Source organism: Triturus cristatus, chromosome 2_1, assembly GCF_964204655.1.
Source record: "Triturus cristatus chromosome 2_1, aTriCri1.1, whole genome shotgun sequence".
In the NCBI taxonomy this organism is placed as follows: Eukaryota; Metazoa; Chordata; class Amphibia; order Caudata; family Salamandridae; genus Triturus; species Triturus cristatus.
The window spans coordinates 1118331434-1118352110 of NC_140581.1; positions in this window are offsets into that span (position 1 = coordinate 1118331434).

A 20677-nucleotide genomic window follows, 5' to 3' on the forward strand; every position below is an offset into this window, starting at 1 on the left:
TGTTTGCATGAATTTATATTTATATAGATATGCAGATTATATTTATATGTTTATATATTCACTGAAAAAACCCATAGGTTTCACACACGTTATAGTTACGAATTAGCATTTAAAAAACCTTGCAAATTCACTTAAAAAACCATAGGTTTCACACATGTTATAGTTAGCTGGACATTTCACTCGTAAAAAACCAATGAAATTCCCCCGTTATAGTTAGTGCAGGCAACTATAACTCACGCGACCGCAATCCTCTGCTGATGACGTCAGATATTACATCACTGTAATTAGACACTTATTTACCCATGTCTTCTTCCATTAATCTTTAGCTATACATATATTACAAATATTTATTTTTCATAAAGACACATATGTCATCAGTGATGTAATATCTGACGTCATCAGCAGAGGATTGCGGTTGCGTGAGTTATAGTTGCCTGCACTAACTATAACGGGGGAATTTCATTGGTTTTTTACGAGTGAAATGTCCAGCTAACTATAACATGTGTGAAACCTATGGTTTTTTAAGTGAATATAAATATATATAAAACCCAGCCGTGCATAACAGAAAAAATGACGAAATAATACATATCTCATTGAGGTGAAACGATGTACAAATGCCATCTTGGAGGGGAGGATATCTCCGGTTGCTTCTCCTTTCTTTGGACTCCCCCTTTTATTTCCTTTATATATCCTGGTATTAAGCCTTGTTTGTCTGTTGTACGTGTGTAAGATTTGTCCATGGTGTCCTATCTTTCACTTTCAGTGCTGTATCCATTTATTCAGTGTTAGACCTGGCACATTGGCGTGGGTATCCCTTCCATTTTTCGCTGTTGCCTCATATGTTTTTGGTGGTGTTAGTTGCTCAGGGCACTGTGCCACTGCTGTCCAGTGCCACAGTGCAAGTGCTCCCTATTGTAAATTAATGTATAATTTGTGATTCCATGATTGGTTGGTTTGGTTTACTTGTCAGACCCTAGTACAGTGCACCAGGAGTGCCCAGGGCTTGTAATCCAAATGCTGCTGGTGGGCTTGCAGCACTGGTTGTGCCACCCACAGAAGCAGCCTGTAAACATGTGTCTAAGGTCTGCCATTGCAGAGCCTGCGTGCAGTCTGGTACTGTCATGCTAACTGGGCAAGTGCACCTACTTGCCAGTCCCTAAACCTTCCATTTTCTTCATATCAGACACCCCTATGGTAGGCCCAAGTGCAGGGTGCATTGTAAGTATAAGGTAGGACATGCCCTGGTGTGTGTGGCATGTTCTAATAGTGAACTACAGCCATTTTCGTTTTTCACTATTGCAAGGCTACCTGTTCTCCATAGGCCAGAATGGGCAGCTTGGTTATTACATTTTATAATCCTAACTGACTCAGCGAACATGGTAGAAATTCGAATTTAGTATGCCTGAACTCAGGATGATAAAATACATCTTTTAGTGAAGTTGGTTTTAACATTCTGTGTTTGAAAATGCCACTTTTAGAAAGTAGGCATTTTCTTGTCTAACCATTCAACCTGCCTCTCATAGGCTGTGTGTATTCCTTAGTCTGGAGTTTGAGTGACAGGGCTGGGGAATTCCAGGAGACAGGGTGAGGTGCCCCAGTGGTGAATAGAGAGATCTGCCTCTAGATGGGTGGGAGGAGTTGCACCTGGGACCTGAATAGGGCTGTGCCTGCCTTCCACAATGCTGGCTCCATCTCCTGGGGAGCGGCTGATGTCTCTGCCATGCACAGTGAATGAAGAGAAGGAATCCTGTCAACAAAGTGCTCCAGGGCTGTACTTGCCTTCCACAATGCTGGCTCCACCTCCTGTGGGGCGTCTAATGTTTCTGCCCTGCACTGTGAAAGGAAAGGAGAAGTCTAGTAAACAAAGTGCTCAGGAACTGGTTTGGACTGGGCAAAGGCCTCTCTGCCTTCAGAGAACAAAGGATTTCTGGGTATAAATATTGGGACCCTGATCCCAAGAACATAGATCACTTTGGGAAAACAAGAAGAACCTCTGCTGAGGGAGGAACCAGAAGAAGCTGAGGAGGAAACTATCCCTGAGCCTGGGGGATTGGCCGGCAGTGGTTGCCTTACTGCCAAAGAGAAGAGAAAGGAACTTTGTGTGTACTTTTGCTCAACTTGTGAAGGATCTCCAAGGGCTTGGAAAAGAGCTTGCCTCCTGCTGAAGTCTAAGGAACAACAGACTTCACCCCCCAGCTCCCCAGAGTTCTTTGGAAGTGCCTTGCTGCTGTTGTTGGGCCTTCTGAGGGACTGCGTGTCGCAAGGAGCTGGAAGCGCGACTCAAGAAGGAGAAGCGTGCCACCATCGGAGCTGTTGTCGTCGCATCTCCTAAAGTGTGTCGCCGCTGCAGCATCGCATCGAGCGGAAGTGTATCGCATCATCCAGGAAGTGTCTCGCAACGCCGAAGAAGCGTGTCGCCATCGCAGCCATCGTAGCTGACGCATTGACCCGCATCAAGAGAAGAGTCTCGCATCGAGGAAGAAGCGTGTCGCCATCGTAGTTGTCGCATTGCACCGCATCAAGAAAAGCGCCTCGCATCCACGGAGAAGCGTGCCGCCGTCAGAGCTGCTGTCGTCGCATCGCCTAAAGGGGTGTCGCCGCTGCAGCATCGCATCGAGCGGAAGCATCTCGCAATGTCGGAGAAGAGCGCTGCTGCCAAGGCTGCTGTCGTCGCATCGCGTAAAGGGTAACGCCGCTGCAGCTGAAGCATTGAGTCGAGTCTTCTCGCAACATCGGAGAAGAGTAACGCATCTGGAAGATCTTCACATCTTTATTTCTTTGCACCAAAAACTTCATCGCATCAACATCGTTGCAACACTTTCGTTGCCCTGCGTGTCGCATCTAAAAGGTACATTGACTTAAAGTGTCGCATTTAAGAACTTAAGAGAACTAAGCAAAATCCTACCATCTAAAGTAACAGTATTATGTGTTTTTGTCGTTTAATGGTCTTGTGGTAAAACTATATAAAGAATACTTATTTTTGATATAAAACCTGTGTGGTGTCCATCTGTATTGTTGTCACTTGATTTCTGTATGTGTTCACAAATGCTTTACACACTGCCTCTGAGATAAGCCTGTCTGCTTGTGCCAAGCTACCAAGGGGGTGAGCAGGGGTTATTTTAGGAGTGTACCTCTTTACCCTGACTAGAAGAGGAGGTCCCTGTTTGTCACAAGTGCATACCTGTGCCAACTAGATACCCCCAAGTCTAACATTCAGTGATCGTGTAAGGTCCTTTAAACTTAGCGTCTTTCCACTTACTGATGACCTTCTTGATATACACTGTGTCTCCTGGTCATGGGAAAGGGTCTGCCTCTGTAGGATCGTTGGAGCTCTTATGTTGGTAATGTAAAACCTGATTAGAAAACAATTCTGCTGCTATTGTCACTTGGGACACATTGTCATACATTTCTTTTCCTGGTACCTTGCTACTTGCTTCAGCGTCTGTTTTTCGTCTGGATGAATAATACTGCATTTTAATACTCATCCCTGTCACTATCTGATGGGGTGTGAGGCGATGATCAGTACTTGGCGTGTTTAGTAGTGAGAATAATGCAATGGAAAGGCAGTGTAACCAATCCTTGTTTAAAGTTGCTAATATTTTTGCAAATGTTGTTTTTTAGAAGGCCATTAAGGCATTCTATTATTCCATTACTTTGTGGATGATAAGCGGAAGTCAGTTTATATTTTAATCATAACATTTCTGTGATATGCTTGAAGATATAATTCAGGAAATGAGATCTGTTATCTGATCTTATTGCGTCTGGAACTCCCCATCTTGGTATAACCTCTCTTACTAGAAAGTTAGCAGCTGGTTTTGCATCAAAGAGTACACATAGGCCTGCCTCTATCCATTGTGAGAATGGACAGACTACAACTAAGAGGTACCTGTAGTTGTTGCACTTATCTAACATATCTAAAAAGTCAATGTGTAAAGCTCGAAATAGACCATGTGGGCATGGTATTGTTGATGTGATTGCACAAGGGGGAGGACACTGTTCCTAGGGAGGTATGCAAAGTATTGCTATCTCCTGGGAGAGAAAAGAAGGTAGACGTGAGGTGCGAGTAAGTGCAGATGAGCCGGCACCCGAAGCTTTTTCCCGGTAAGGTGCGGGCAGCCCACGTTCTTAGCCTTTGGAGTACTTCTCCTCGCATTTTAGGCCTCTAATCAGGTAGCAGATTTGACTAGTTAGTTGTAGCCCACTTTTACTAGCCTCAAGGTTGGGCCTGCCCTGAACACCGTGGAGGGCGACTACACCCTCCACACACTTATAACTTTTGATCCTGTGTGCACTTTGATCCATTACGTGCACCACACAACACTTGAACACACACCTGGTCCTGAAGAAGCGCCACAGATCCCAGGGGACCACGGAGGCGCGAAACATGTTGACCTTGACTTTTTGAGGTACCCAGGCACATTACGCTTCATAGGTGACATTTAACCTACTTTTTTTTTTTTTATTTTGACAGGGGTACTGCCGTATTAAAATGTATACCTTTTGGTAACCCTTAGTCAATTTTAAACCACTACACACACTTGCACTTTCCTCGTTTAGGACTTCCCCCACACACCCGCGTGCACGAAACGGTGGTTCGCAGAAGATCTCCGTCAAAGTGACCCTTCGGGGGACCCATAGGGCATTGCAGTGCCGGCCCAACGAGGAGCAACCGCTTGATGATGAAGCATGACATCCTTCGGGGTGTGTGAGGGCAACAAGGATAAGACTTGTTCTTCCCTTACACTCTGGGAGTCCAAGGCCTAGTTCATCTAATACCTCTACCTATTTCCTCCTTCTGCCTTCTTTTCTCTCTCAGGAGATAGCAATACTTTGCATACCTCCCTAGGAACAGTGTCCTCCCCCTTGTGCATTTACACTTAACTCTCGGAGCACAAGCACTGGACCTTTAACCAGCTCCTGCTCCCCCCTCTCTCTCTTTTTGACATATTGTTGATGTGATCACTTTTAGAGTTGGTTTTGGGGAATATTTAAAACAGATTTGGCACTCACTTATACATAGTCACCATTTCGTGTAAATTTGGTATGAACCAATCTGATTGCAACTTGTTACACATTGGAGTAATGGCAGTGTGTGCAGGGTGATGTATTTGATTTAAAACAATGATCAATAGCTGTTGGGACATCACTGGTTTGCCTGTAGTGCTTTGTGTGAGTATCCAGTCAGTGCTAGATTGTTGACATCATCTCTGTTTCCAGAGATCTTTCTCAAACTCATGTGCTGCTTCTTGCAGTTCTCTGAGATACAGCTGGGAAGTCTCTACATTCGGTGTTGTTCTGGATGTATTTCTCATCTGTCTTATTTTCTTCATTCTCCTCTTTTTGTCCTGCATAGAAAATTTGGTGTGTTGGTTGTGTGCCTCTAGTTGCTTATTTAGCTGCTTGGTCTGCTAATTCATTTCCTCTGGACACAAAGTCCTGTGTTCCTGTATGTGCTGAACATTTCACTACTGCCACTTTAGTTGGCAGCTCTGGTGCTTCAATGATGAGTTCTAAAATATCTCTATGAGCTACTGGTGTACTATCACTTTTGAGAAATCCCCTTCTTTTCCACCTAGAGATAATAGAATACACTGTGGTGGTGACATGTACTGAATCTGAATACACTGTAATATCCTCTCCTCTCCCACGTTCCAGGGCAAGCAGCAGACCTATGAGTTATGCTGCCTCTGCTGAATAACGGGAAGGCAGTGTTATTTGCTCTGTTATCAAGAACATATCAATGGGTATCTTACCCTCCACTACTGTTGCACCAGTATGTTGTATTTCAGTTTCTTGTTCAATTGTGGATGAAGCATCAACAAAGTATCTTTTACTGTCATCTAAAGGCTCTTCTTCTGCCCTTAGAGCCTCATCGGAGGTAAATGTGAAGCAGTCATGTATTTCATCTTCTTCTTATGCTGGGTGTGCTATGAATGTGGCGGGATTAACAGTGTGACATCTCACTATTTTCAATTAAGTTAAGAATATTATTATTTCATAACCTGAAACTCGTTGTGGTGTTAATGTGCCTTTTACTTTCTGTATTATGGCAAACACTGCATGTTCTACATGCAAAGTAAGAGAAGAGCCCATCACAATAGGCAATCTTTTTTCAACAGCAGAGGCAGCAAGTGCTTGTTTGCATGGAAAGTGTCCTTTCACTATTGGGCCTAATAACGCATTGTAGTAGATGATTGACTTATGGCCCAAAGGATATTTTTGTATTAGTATTGCTGTCATGGCCGTATCATTACTATGACAGAAAAGGTAGAATTCCTTATTGTAATCTGGTGTACCAAGCACAGGGGCAATACTGATCTCTTCTTTTAGTTTCTTGAACGTAGCCATCATTTCTGCTATCCAGTGTATTGCTCCTTTTGTTTGTTTTGCCTCTTTCATTCCCTGCAACAATGGTGCTATCAGTGAGCTGTAATCAAACACCCACTGTCTGACATAATAAAAGAACCCTAAGAATTTCTGCATCTCTTTCAATTTTTTTTGGCTCTGTTTTTTCCTGATACATTCTGCTCTTTCCGGTGTAACCCTTCAGTCTGAAAGGGATATTATTTGGCCCAAGTAATGCACTTAAGGAACTTGGTATTTTACTCCATCTTTTTCAACTCTATACCCTCTATGCACTAGGATAGTAAACAAACTGGTTGTATCTTTTCTGCACTGCCTTTCTGACCTGCTACTTATCAAGATATCGTCTACATATTGTAGCAGCACACTGTCACATTGGAAGTTTGAAAGGTCATTTTTGACTACCCTGTTAAATTAGGTGACTCACAGTACCCCTGTGGTAGGCGAGTATAGAAATACTAAGTTGCCCTATAGGTGAATGTTGTTAGGTTTTGATTATCGGGATGTAGGGGAACACTGTGATTGATTTGAAAAAAGCTTCCACTAGAGTAGTGTGTTGCATCAGCTGGGATGTTTGTCAATATTATTGACGGATTCAGGACCATTGGGAACTCTGGTACCACTATATTATTTAGGAGGAGAAAATCCTGTACCATCCGCCTTTATACCCAGTAAAGAAATCAAAGGGGGGTTTCTTGGAGTATTACAGGGTGAAACTCCTGGATATAGTAGCCCCTGCTGTACCAATGCTGTAATAGTGGGTGCTATCCCATCATCTGCTTTTGTTGGTAATGGATACTGTTTAACCCATGGTAAAAGAGATCCTGTCTTTAAGGTAATTTTTACTGATATGGCTGTCTGTATCAAACCTACATCTTATGGTCCTGTTGTACACAACTGTGGTGGTACTTTTGCTAAGTCTTGGTCTTTCATAGAGTTGGGGCTTTGCTTCACTGTGGATGTTCTTATCTCTAATTTCACCCAAATCGCTACTGCTCACAGTGGAAGTTTCTGGCTTCAAACAGTTGTTCATCAAGTAGGTCTTGTAACCTTAGTCCGTGGTTCTTGATCATTACACATGCCCACGTTGTTAGGTGCTTGTCAGTGGTCAATAGTATACCATGTGTGGGAATTATTTCAATTCATCTATGGTTATCAAAAGTTGAGTGTCCTGCAACTGTTATTCTGTTACTGCTGGATTTGTGGACCCTTATTCTGATAACCTTGGAAGTTATTTTGAGGGGGTGGACTCAGAATTTGTTGTCCCTGTATCAAGTTATTTTGTAAGGGTGTGTTCTGTGTCTGTTGTCCCTGACCATTTCTGCTTCGCTTGTGCCTACATGTCTGCTTTCTTGTTTCTGCACTGTCTTGCTATGTGACCCATGTCATGACAGTAGAAGCATTCTATCGCCTTTCGGTTGTCCTTACTTCCTCTTCCACCACTTGACTGATTCCCTCTGTAATTTGCTGCTGTGGTTGCAAAAATAGCTTTTTTTGGGGTGCCACTGCAGCCAATACTGTCCCTTCTGTTACTGCCTTGTTTGTGTTCTACTAGTCTGTCAGCTTATTTTTCATTTTCCGTCTGTTTTTCTTTCTCCTTCTCTACCTTTTTTTGTAGAAGTGTACATTATGCGCCAGGATTTGCATCCAGGGGTTACTTTCCACTATAGTCTCAAAATGGGCCTGTGCATCTATTAGTAGCCCCCTTTTTATTATGTTATAAAAGAATATAGTGTTACTTCCTTTGTTCTCCCATGCTTTCCCTGTCTCTTGACTCCACTTGTTTTTCATTCTATTGACCTATTCAGTTTCATTTTCATCTGGTCTCATTGTCTCTGCCATCATGACTCCTGTGTCTGGTTTATTGGGATAGTTTCTCCTGAATGTGCTTTCCATATTTCTGTTCTGTAATTGTTAAATTGAGATCCATCAAACTTATTCTTTGAAAGTGTTGCTCCTGGAGTTCTAGCAGTTTTGAAACTGTTATTGGTTTGACTACCAATTAACCCACTCAATAGACTTTTTATGTCTCCTAAAGCTAAGGTCATCCCTGAAGTATATCTCTCAAAGCTACTGATCTACTTATCCGCCCCATCTGACAAGGGTGGTATCTTGTTGTTTAGTTCTTCTATGTCCATGTGTGGCCATAGGATGTAATTTAACTGGCCTGCTCCTTTCTGAATGAATGGTAACTGCATTATTCTACTATTTATTGCATAAGTGTCTATATCATTATATCCTTCCCTGCCAGGGATCCCTTGTTGCATTTTGCTTCTAGATTGTAGTATTAAATACTTTTCCCAAACTGCTACATTTTTGCATATAAATCATAATCCCAGTCTGGCTCCCCCTACCCTTCTTTGATGCATTGTTCTGCTATTGCTATGTCGTCTGGGTCAAATGATCCTTCCCTGGGCCATTGCCTCCTCTGTGAGGCCTATCTTTCTAGCCATCCAGTTAAATATTCACAGAAGGGGTTCGTGTATATACCACCTTCTTTTTCAGATATTGTTTGTTTAGATGTGAGATCTCTACTTCTTACACTAGCCTGTTTTCTCACAATCAATGCTGCACTGGCAACAGAGCTCATACTTCTCATAGTCATTCCTTGTCTTACTTGCTCTCTGAAATGTGCCCGTAACCCATCTGCTACTTTATGGTTCTTATCCTTGATGCGGTATTGTCTCAGTTTCCTCCCACTTCTGTATCTGCATCTGGCATTTGTGTTGGTGGTAGCATATTATTATTATGCATATTCCCCGACATAGGTGGGTGTGGGGATGAGGGCATCGAGGAATAGTGTGTGTAGGAGGCTGGCTTAGTATATGGTGCACACTTATATAAGAAAAGCACCTTGCACTAATCCAGACGACTTTTATGGTGATTTTAATGGTCTTAGACAACCATAGAAAGCTCTCTAAGTGGTAGCTGAGGAAAGCAGCTTCAGGCTTAGTCAAAAAGGAGTGTTAAGCAGCTTGTTTTACCAGATCTCATTGAATGGTGTAGGTTAAATGAAAAAGAACCACACAGTGTGGATATAAAATAAGTCTCTATATTATACACACTCACTACAATATTGGTATATTTCCTACCCGGAGATATAAACACAAATACACACAATACTTCAAATGTAAACAGGTAAGTAAGCATAAATACCCAGTGTCTCCAGGGGGAGACCAAACCATATACTAAAGAAGTGGAATACAAACTGGGACCGAAGTCAGAACTTGGACATGAAGGCTCAAAAGATCTGTGGACCCAAGGAACTACCCAAGCTAAGTACCCAGGAACCCCACGGAGGCTGCGTGCAGAGTGGAAACACAGCTGCATACAAATCAATGGATAAGTGGCAATTGCAGTTTTCAAGAAGGACCCTTCCCATTGGCCCCAGAAGAAACACAGTGGAAGACAAAAGTTTGGAGAGTCACCCAATCTGTAGATACCCAAGAAACCAGGATATCTACACCAGGGAAGCCGGGTTCATAGGTGTGAAGTGACATTGGAAACCACCATAGACCACAATGGAGGACTTCAGGAAAGATGCTGCTGGTGAAGAAAGTGTAAGAGTCCAGTGGAATTCAAGAATGGATTCTTGATAAGAAGAACCTGCAAGCGGGGGGGACAGAGTCTATGCCACTCTGAGGTGACCAGGAGGCACGGCAGAGCAATGACCACCGATGACGGAAGATGCAGGAGTGATGATGGTGGCCTTGTTTCTACAACTGTGAAGGACCAGGCAATGCTTTGGAAGACCAGGATCCGTTCACGGGCTGTCCCACGTTGGAAGTCAAGAACCAGAGGGTCAGTGTCCGGTGGGAGTACCAACAAGCCTCGGCTGCAGCAACAGAAGTGGCAAATAAAAAAGGTGCAATATTGGGACCAGCAAGATCCAGGGGACTCACCAATTGCAGGAGAGTCAAAGCAGGCCCCGGGAAAGCAGGGGAGCCTACTAAAGCCAAAGAAGACCCTCAAAGGGACCCACAGGCGGAAGGCCCAGGAGGCGCTAGAGGACCTCAAGCAGCTCTCAAAGATGCAGGCCCAAGGTGCAGAGAATGTGGTGAGGACAAAGATCTTGGAAGGAATAGATGCTGGAGGCTAAGCTTACTTTAGCCCGAAGATCTCTGGAGTACAAAGTCAACAAGCCTTGGCATCTGCAAGTCAACACGGTGCACAGGGATTCTGTACCAGCTGTTCCAATGAGGGATACTGGCCTCAAACTGACTGACAGGACAGGTCAGGCTTCAAGGGAGTTGCAGAACCACCACTTGTGTTTCTGAGCCTTTCGGAGTCCGTAGGACGTCAGGAGTAGCAGACCGGTTGCTTAGTTGCAGTGCCTGCAGATGCAGGGGAGTGACTCCTTCACTCCAAGGGAGATTCCTTCGGGTGTCTTTGATGTCCACCAGCCTACATAGAAACCTGGATGTAGCACAGGCACAGACAATGAAGAAGACTTGCAGAACACTGAGACCAAGAGTAGCAGGAGGCTTCCTTGGTGCAGTCTCGGGTCAGGGCGAAGTCCAGCGAAGTCCAAAGTGCCAAGATGGTCAAAGTTGAAGTGGTTTCAGGTTTGAATCTTGTCCCACGATGAATCAGAAGGGCCACCCACAGGTAAGCCCTTAAGTACCCTAGGGAAATACAGCAAGAAACAGAGGGGTTGAGGCAATTGAAAAAACAGCACTTGCCAACAAAAATATTGGACGAAATATCAATATTATTGATGGTGTAATGAACCAGAAGTACAGCCACTCTCTACTTCAAATGGAAAAAAGCTTCCAAAACAAATTAAATAGTGATGGTTCTGCACTCAAGCGTATTCCAATTCTTGCACTAAATGAAATGATAAAGCTTGGATCTTTCTAATGCCAACATACGCTAAGGAACAGGCGATATTTGCTTATAATTCAGAGCCCTGAAGAAGTCCTTTGTGGACGAAACGCGTTGTCTACTGCATTTATCATTCATTGAGGTACTTTTCATAAGCAGAAAACTAATAAAGAACAACTGAAGAAAGAAACTCTCTACATATGCATTAAATATATGCTGGGTGTCAATGCACCATGAACATTCTTGTGAACAGAATGACAACTTTTGCTGAACTTTAAATGCATTTTACTCAATTCATCCACTAATTTTGAGTGCAGAACCATCTCTATTTACCCTAGGGAAATGGTTGGGATGATTCAAGGGTCCCTCCCAGAGGAGGGGCTGGAAGGCAGGGAGGATACTCCTATGTCCTTTGTCCAGTTTCACGCCAGAGCGGGAGCCAAGGGCTCCCTGAACTGGTTCCAACTGGAGTATGCAAGAAGGGCACCAAATGTGCACTTTAAAGCAGTCTGGTGGTGTCAGCAAGTGCCCCCACCCCAGCCCAAAACAATAAATCATGTCTTGGAGGTGGTCACACCTCCCTGTGACAGGAAACCTTTTGTTCTACCTTCCCCTGCTCAAGCTCAGTAGAAGGAGGGCAGAACTGTCTGCGATCAGCAGCAGCACTAGCTTGCTTGCAGACACTGGAATTATGTTACTGAGGGCACAGGGGGTTTCTGGAGGAGCCCCTTGGTGCATGGAATCATACCTCCAACACCGGTAATGGTGTTGGGGTATGATTCCAACATGTTTGATACCAAACATGCCCAGGTTCAGCACAGCCAATATATAGTTATCCAAGGCGTAATCACGCATGGCTACTATATGTATGAAAATGTCTGGCTGCACTTACAAAGCCTGGAGAATTGACTCTGGGGTTTATAGTGGGTGTTCCGCTCGTGCAGGGTGTCCTCACGCTTATCACCTAACACCCTACCTTCAGAATTGAAAGACCTACCTTAGGGGTGACTTATAGGTTTTAAGTACAGTGACCTCAGATATAAGAAAATGTATATCTGTTGTATGTGGTGCTAGCACCAGCTTACACAAGCTGCCAAAGCAGGCCTGTGGTTACAGTAATTGTGGTCTCTAAAGGGTGGCACAATACATGCTGCAGCCCATGGGAGACCCCTGGTGTACCTATGCCCTGGGTACCGTAGTACCAAATACTAGGCACTTACATGGGTACACTAGTAGCCAATTGGGAAGGTACCAAAGTACTTACCACTGTCAAATGTAGGGAGAAAGCACAGTGACTGGGGTCCTGATTAGAAGGATTCCAGTCAGACTAATCATAAAACAGAGTAACACCAGCAAAAAGTGGAGGTAACCATGAAAGCAGATCCTACTTTCCTACAATATGACTATGCTTGTGTTGTTATTTGTTCTCCCTCCATGTCCCATTCTTCTTCTGAGGCAGCATTTGTTTAGTCCTCATACTGTACCCAATTATTTGTGGCATATTTTAATCTGTCATATCCTTAATTTATTCTAAATAAAAGGTGCCCTGTTCTCCACCTTCCAACTCTAGGGTTAGCCCCCACATTATTTGTGCTTATCTTGATTCCTGTGTCTGTACCCCTTTTGGGCTTTGATTAATAGTTGTAGGATTTTGTACTTCTGGTGGGTTTTCATATCCTGCTGCTGGGGCAGGAGATTTGGATATATACCTTCACAATCAAGGGCTGTGTGGCGAGGTTGCCGTGGTTCCTGCCGCTTTGTCTTTATGCTTATCCTGAATGGGGTTTTCAATCAGTATCTCTTCTTGATTCTCAGAGATGTTTTTAAATATAGACCATAAAGTAAGAATGAAGTCTCTTTTTTAAATGTATTTCCTTTATATTTAGCCCTGATAAATTTTAGTGTATGTGCTATGAGGTCTTTGTCAAATGAACCATCTTTTGGCCATGAATGTGAATTTTTTGTTGTTCCCTTGTGCCATTCTTGGTTATATTTGTTTATTTTTTTTTTGTCTCTTGGAAATGTCTTTAGCATGTATTCTAGGGAAGACCCCATTTTAATCTCTGAATGTATATCTTTTTAGGTAGAATTGCAGGAGTCATTCCTTTTCCTATTCATCTTGCATGCCTGTAATATGTCTTGCATTCTATCTGTAGAGTGCCTAAACATGTTTTGAAGTATTCCATAGATGACTGCCCTATCTTTTGACCTTTTTTTTATAGTTCTCTTTAGAGCATTTATTTATGAATTTCAATATACTTGCTTATTTATTCTAAACTACATCTGGTATGAACCACATTTGAAGAATGGCATCATGAGTTTTATGGTCCTCAATCAACTCACTCTTTTAGATTTACGTTCTCTTCAGATCTTCCAGACATGGTCTGTGGTTGACTCTGTAACCTTAGAAAAGGGTGTTGGTCTACACCTTAGACCTATCTCTTCTCTCAGATCTGCTTTCCTTACTAGCCTGTGGTGTGAAGCTCACTTATACATACCCTAGATGCCTTGTTCATGTTTACCATAACATTTTTACTTTACCACAACTGTACTTCAATTGTTATAATTCTAGGTATCCATGTTTGTCTCATCTTATGACATTGACCACCTCAGGGTGAGAACTACCCATGAGAATAGACAGACTTTTTATCAAATGGGCATCTGCTTACCTTCTCAGAGAAATGTGCAGTCCTGTTCCCAATGGGGAGTCTCCTGTCCATCGATATCCGCCAGCAATGACCTCCGGCACTCTCCTGGCTGGCTGGCTTGCCAAATTGTTGGATTAGACCTTAACTGAAGTAGAAAACAGAGTAAGTGATAAAGTATAAATGTTTTGTTTTGCAACTGATGAACCCAAGTAGGTTGCCACCCAACTCTCAAATTGGCTACAGCAGGTAGCCCTTTAAATAGTGTATTTTTGCTGAATCGTACACACTGATCATGTGACCGACAATGGGCATATATGGCATATTTGAGCAACATTACACAACTAAAGCCAAGCCTCTCACCCTCCTACGTTCATTGGTGCAATCATCGGACTGTGTTATTTGTGCCATCCGACTATATGTTGTATGATTTGTGACATCTGACTACATGTCATATTTCTAAAACCTCAGCACAAGCAGAACAAGTGCTCCTGTTGCCACATATTGTGATCATCCCAGTCTTATTACTCCCTACCAAATTGACCTCAAAGCTGACTGGTTGCGTGCACCCCTCCTCTGTGTTCCTCCCCTGACTCAATCATTCTCCGAAGGAACTGTCAATGCTGGCCTGTTTATTGTACTAGAGACTTCTTGGTTTGCTTGTTTTATTGATTACTCACCACCATCAGTATGTATCAAAGGTTGCAGCTGTTCTTTCTCTGAGCTCCTTGACTAATTAATTAACTTGAAGCATTGGGTACATACAGCTGTTTTGTCACATACATTTCTGTGTGGGTGCCAGTAAGGTTTTTCAGTGGCACTTTCTCGGGGTCCCCCTGCTCACTTTCTATACTAACACTTTCTATTCTAGCCGTTCAAAATGTAAAACAGAACCTTTATGGGAATCAGAATTACAACACTCTTTCTCCACATAAACCTGTAATTCCATCTGGCAAAAAAATACACCACAACACATGTAATGCTAGCACTACACAAACCTTATACTATTTTTATCAAAGATTGTTCTTAAATCCTACCTCTCTCTGGAAATATACTCCAAGCCTGTCAACTCATGTTGGAGGTGTACAAATACTCCAGGCACATATTTAAATTAATTTTTTCATTGCCCGTACATTCATTATTTATGGAACAGGATTTGTAGAACAATCTCAATTATATGTTTTATTAACTTTCCTTTTGATATTAAATCAGTTATTGGGGGTAGTTCCTCACCTACTTGGATTGGTACTCGAAAACTGGGCAAGTTTGTGGACTTGCTTATTGCAGTTGCTTTTCAAATCATTACATGCTACCTAAAGTTACTTTCACTGGATGGTGGAACTTACCCTGCCACCACCATAGACTCGACAGAGCATCGGCCACTTCTACACATCAACTTTTTCAGAAGCACATTTTCTGGTCACCTCTTACTACTTACCTTTCTACTCCTCCTACACGGATCCAGGACAGAATATTAAATTTTTCAACCACCATGAATGTTTCATATATTGTTAATTACATTCAAATGTTTTAATTGTTGTTATCCTTGTGTACAATGCTTTTGCTAATCCAAAACAACTGTTTTTCAGTATAACCTGATTATTTGTATTATTTGATGTATTACTTCCTTTATTATCTTCTCTTCTCTTCCGTCTCCTTCTCCTTTTAATATTCTTTCTTTTTCCTCTGAATAGAAAATATGGTATTTCTATGGCACTATTTTTATCAGTTTGTAGTCTTTAAAATGCAGTTATTTAATATTTACTAATGTTTTAAATGGATTATATTTCTCTGAATTATTATGTTAATATTATCCATTTCAGTTATCATACACATTGAAACACAAGAAGTACCTTTTGGATGAAATTATTTCAATAAAGCTTTCCTAAACTTAAAAAAAAAAATGAATTTTGTTCATGTGTTTCACAAGGCCATTCGAGGAGGGAGAGTAGAGGGGCACTTTGAGATGCTTAAAGTGAAATCCAGTAACAAAATCCTTCATGCAAATTGAAGTAAAGTGAGTACCATTATCGGTCACAATCTCAGTGTGTGCCCCTAGAATACCAAATAATTCTCTTCAATAATCTGATGGTGGAATCGGTGTTGGGGACAGGAGTAAAATCGAAATATATCCATTTCAAAAAATAGTTTCCCAAAACCACCATGTATTTTTGGGAGCCAAGCAACAAATCAAAAGACCCAGCAAAATCTAGAGCTACTTTGTGCCATGCTTCCTCTGGTAATGGTACCATATGAAGTGGAGACTCGTGCACCTTCCAAAGCTTACACCTAGCAAGTGGTAGATTCACTAACGAACTTGGTAACTTTTGACTCCATAGCTGGCCACCAGTAAAACCTCTTAAGAGAGCTTTACTGCTGCTGCTAACACCCAAATGACCTTTATGGGCTTCCTAAATGAGGGCATTTCTGAGGGACATTCGGGGTACACAAGCATCAGCCCGTAATAACACACCATCTACACGAACAAAAAATCCTCAGACACTTGCACTTAGTGTCTTAATGAGACTTCAACATTCCTTTCTCTCGGTCACCCGTTTTGCAAATGGTTTGCAAAAATGGATCTTGAATGGAGGCTTCTAACCAGTCCTTGTGGGTGATTGTGCCTGAATTACCCTGAATGTCACCCACCAACGCAACCACACACTCATTCCATGATCATTGTCCACGCCGCCATCCGCCACTGGTAATCTGGAAAGGCAATTCACTCTTACATTCTTCCCACCAGGAATGTACTTGACGGTGAAGTTAAACTCCTGCAACTTGGCAAGCAACCTGACAAGACGTGCTCATCAGTAGGATTTTGGTAATCTATATTGACCAGCGAAACAAGGACATAAGAAATTCTTACCAGTGGATCAGCACCTGGGACCAGCATATGGCCTAGCCTGGCAAAATGTTGCCACTCTACTATATGCCTTCACTTGATTGCTATGTACATTTTAGTGAATGTTTTCCTTCCCAGGCATGTAACATAATCCTCAATGTAGCCCTCTATGTCAATATCATGTCCCCATATGCTTTGGGGTGCACATCTAGTAACTTCAAACTCACGTTCACACCCCAGTGCGAGTTGAAAAAGTGTCAGAAATGATAGTTATGGGTGCTCCTGAATCACACACATCCAAAGTGAGAGCACACAAAATTTGGTAATCTGGTTGGACAATTTGCTAGCAATGGACCACCAAGCGATCAAACTGTCTGGCATCTGTTTCTCTTCACTCTGAATGCTCAGGAAGATACCAGTATTGATCCCAGAGCATCTAATGAAAATGGTCATTCAATCCCCCATACCTTCCCATCTGGATTATAGCAATTCACTTTATGTGGGCGCACCCAAATACGTAATAAAGAGACTTCAGACTGTGCAAAATGCAGCAGCAAGGCTCCTTCTAAAGGTTCCTAGTTATGTCTCTGCAAGAGAACCCCTCAAACAGCTGCATTGGCTCCCAATTGAGGCAAGGATTAAGTTTAAATCCCTCTGTATTGCTCATAGGGCCATAAATAACAAGGGCCAGTAAAGCTCAGAGAGTTGGTAACCACTTATGTTCCAACTAGACACCTGAGATCCTCACATCTTTATTTCTTCAATACAACCAGGGTAAAAAGGATGAGAAGGGGAGGAAGATCCTTTGCACACGTAGTACCTAAGTTGTGGAACGATCTTCCACCCAGTCTCAGAGCACTGGAAAATGAACTTTCTTTCAGGAAGAAACTTAAGACATGGCTGTTTCCCCGTTAATGTACCAGCGGCCCTACTCTCAGCACAGTACTCACCAGCATGGGGAAGACTTCAGGTATCCATGCGCTTTACAAAACATAAACATAAACACAAGCAAACACAACCCAGAGTTATTGACAAACAGGGGGGCTTATTAACAAGCCCCTTGCGCCACCGGTGCATCATGTTGCGTGACGCAGTGGCGGCACAACCTGCTGCGTGATATGGAGAAGCACACGTAATGCCACCCTGTCTGGCTCTACGTGTGCTTGTAAATAGCGCCCCTTTTCATGTAACACTTTGCATGTTAGGGGCGTGACATCGGTGTTGCTATGGGTGTTCCCACGCAACACCCATGTCCATTGATGCATGTCCAGATTTACAAGCAATCATAAACCTGGAAATGTGTCAAAATACTAGACAAGCCCAGGGGTGGAGTAGCGAGGTGTAACGAGGAGAAATGTTTTCATTTCTCCTGCTTGTTTTCCTCTTTCAATGCATGCTGCATTCTACAGCACGCATTGGAAGAGGAAATCACCTCAATTGATTGTTTTTGTGCAGGGGCACCTTCCTGCACAAAAACTATCTCCCCAAAACAAAGGCATCCTTGCATCATGGTGTCGCAAATGACTTGCGGCACCATGCTGCATTAGTTTCTCGTAAATAGGGCCCAGGGTTAACTTTACCCACTGAAGCAGATTCAACCTCAAGATTCATGACTAAGTTAGAGAAATCCAACATATGATCATTATCGGGAAGCTCAATACTGCTCACTTGCACCGAATCCCTACGCATCCTGCACGCACAGTGAAAGTACCCAAGTTTCTTGCACTTAGTGCAACACTAACCAACTGCTGGACACTGGGCAAAATTACTTAAATGATTGTAACCTCATACCGAACCCAAAACAAAAATGGTTAGAATTACGTTACACAGCTTTACAATTTTTGTTCTTCATACGAATTGCATCAACGTGTTCTGGACATCCTAAGGCATTCACAAAGGTAGGTGAAGGTATGACACTCTCCTGAGCTATCACTCTTGAGGATACAATTGAACGTTCACTACTCTTTGCCAAATCAAGGACTTAGCCTAAAAAAGTTCTCTGCAGCTAACTGGGAGAAATATCTGTACACAAATTGATCCCTTACATAAGTGTTAAGAGATGTGCGAAAATTGCAGGTTATTGTCACCCTCCTTGAAGCAGAAATAAATTCCTCTATTGACTCAATAGGAGACTGCTTCTGTTTAAAGAAATTAAACCTCTCTAACAGATAGCTAGGCTCTTCTGCAAACTTTCACCTGAGTCTTGTACCAGCTTCTGAGAACTCATCCCAATCACCAGATTCCCCAGATGGTGTCACATCTTTTGGTAAATTGTCAAAAATGTATTGCCCTTCATGGCTGAATCGACTAAATAAAATTGCAAGTTTGCGCTTCAGTTCAAATTCTTCAGCCTCAACAGCAATCAGATAAGTTTGAAATTATCTTAACTACATGCACAATTAATTGCTGGTTTCCCTGGATTTTGAAGAAATAGGGAGATTTGGGCAAACTTTGTTGAAGCCATTGTAGCCATAATACAAAGTGAGTTATGCTTCCTAAAGTGCTTGCAAGCCTAACAAAATAATGTCAAATTAAGCTATTAACTTTTCAATAAAACACTAAAATGTACTAAATACCATTGATACTTTGTGGCAGACAACCAAGAAACAAGTGAAAGAAAACTTTGAATAAGTTTGCCATCAATTGTAGTACCACTCACGTGAAGATATTTGTCCAACCCGAAATGCCTGAACAAAACACAAGAGGCGAGATTAAAGATGGCCGCCATGCATGCAAGGCGTCACAGGAATGCTTTGTTATCCTTCTAATAAGCGTGTAGACATGTGCATGCAGCACAGATTCAAGTAAGACCACCGTGCTTAAGTGTGCGTGAGAGTGAGGGCATGTCAGACAGATATAGCAAAATGGGTGAAAAACAAATGCACTGGTGAAAATCAAAACTCACTGTGATATTAAGTGGCCGCCAAAATAACTGACAACATCACGTCGGAGTGGCAGAACAACTGCAAACTCAGGGTCTGTTACGGCTGGGCTGGAGGCTCCTGAAACTCCAGTCCTCACTGCTCAACAGGTTGTCGCCCTATGTTGAAATCAGACCTCTTCAGATAAGTGCAAGCGTATAATTTATTTTTAAAGCTTCAGTACATCAGAACAAGGAGCCCAACAACCAGCACACCTTCTGCAACAGCCACTCAGCAGTAACTGAGCAAACCAACACCGAAAGCGGCATGGGCTGGGAATGCATACATTCAAATATAAACACACTATATATGAATAATAATCACAAGCAGGAGCTCACTCTACAAGCAAGTAATTACAATGGAAGAAATACAAATATAAAATAAACTTTCAACACTATAACACATTAACGCAAACCACAATATAGTAGGGTGTCAATGTCAGACCCCAAGTCGGGTCCAGTACCTCCTATTACGAGTTGCGTGGGGGCCGTTCAGAACAGGAAGGCAATCCTTAATGGAAGAGGATGCCTCACACACATAATAGTGTCATGCTTCATCATCAGCATCCTCTCCCCACCCTGGTAAGATGGTACTACAGAGGCGGACTTGACCAATGCGAAGACTTGGCAGTAGGAGGGAGTTTACATAAAACTACTGGACGGTACCGGGATCCAGATGAGTTAAAAAAAAACACGTTGGATTCCTTGGTTATCACTTTTATTTGTGAGGACCCTAGAAATGTTAAAAACCCAATCTAATGATGGGTGTCACAGAGTACAATGACTCATGCCTGCCCTTTATTAGCCAAAATATTTCTGCCCTCACTCACAACTTAGCCAGGGAGGTCTGGGGCATTCATCAGGGCTAGTGGATCCCTACAGTGTTATCCTAAGAGTCAAAAGGACCTTATATATTAATATAAGTGAAACACCTGCTCAGTGTCCCAAGTGAATCCTACCTGGGCTATAACCTCCAAGATTCCGTAGATAACCCTAAGCTTTAGGGGATACCAGTAGGCTGGTCAAGAAGAGAGTGGTATCCTTCATTGTCACACTTTCATCAGAAGAGACAGCACTCTT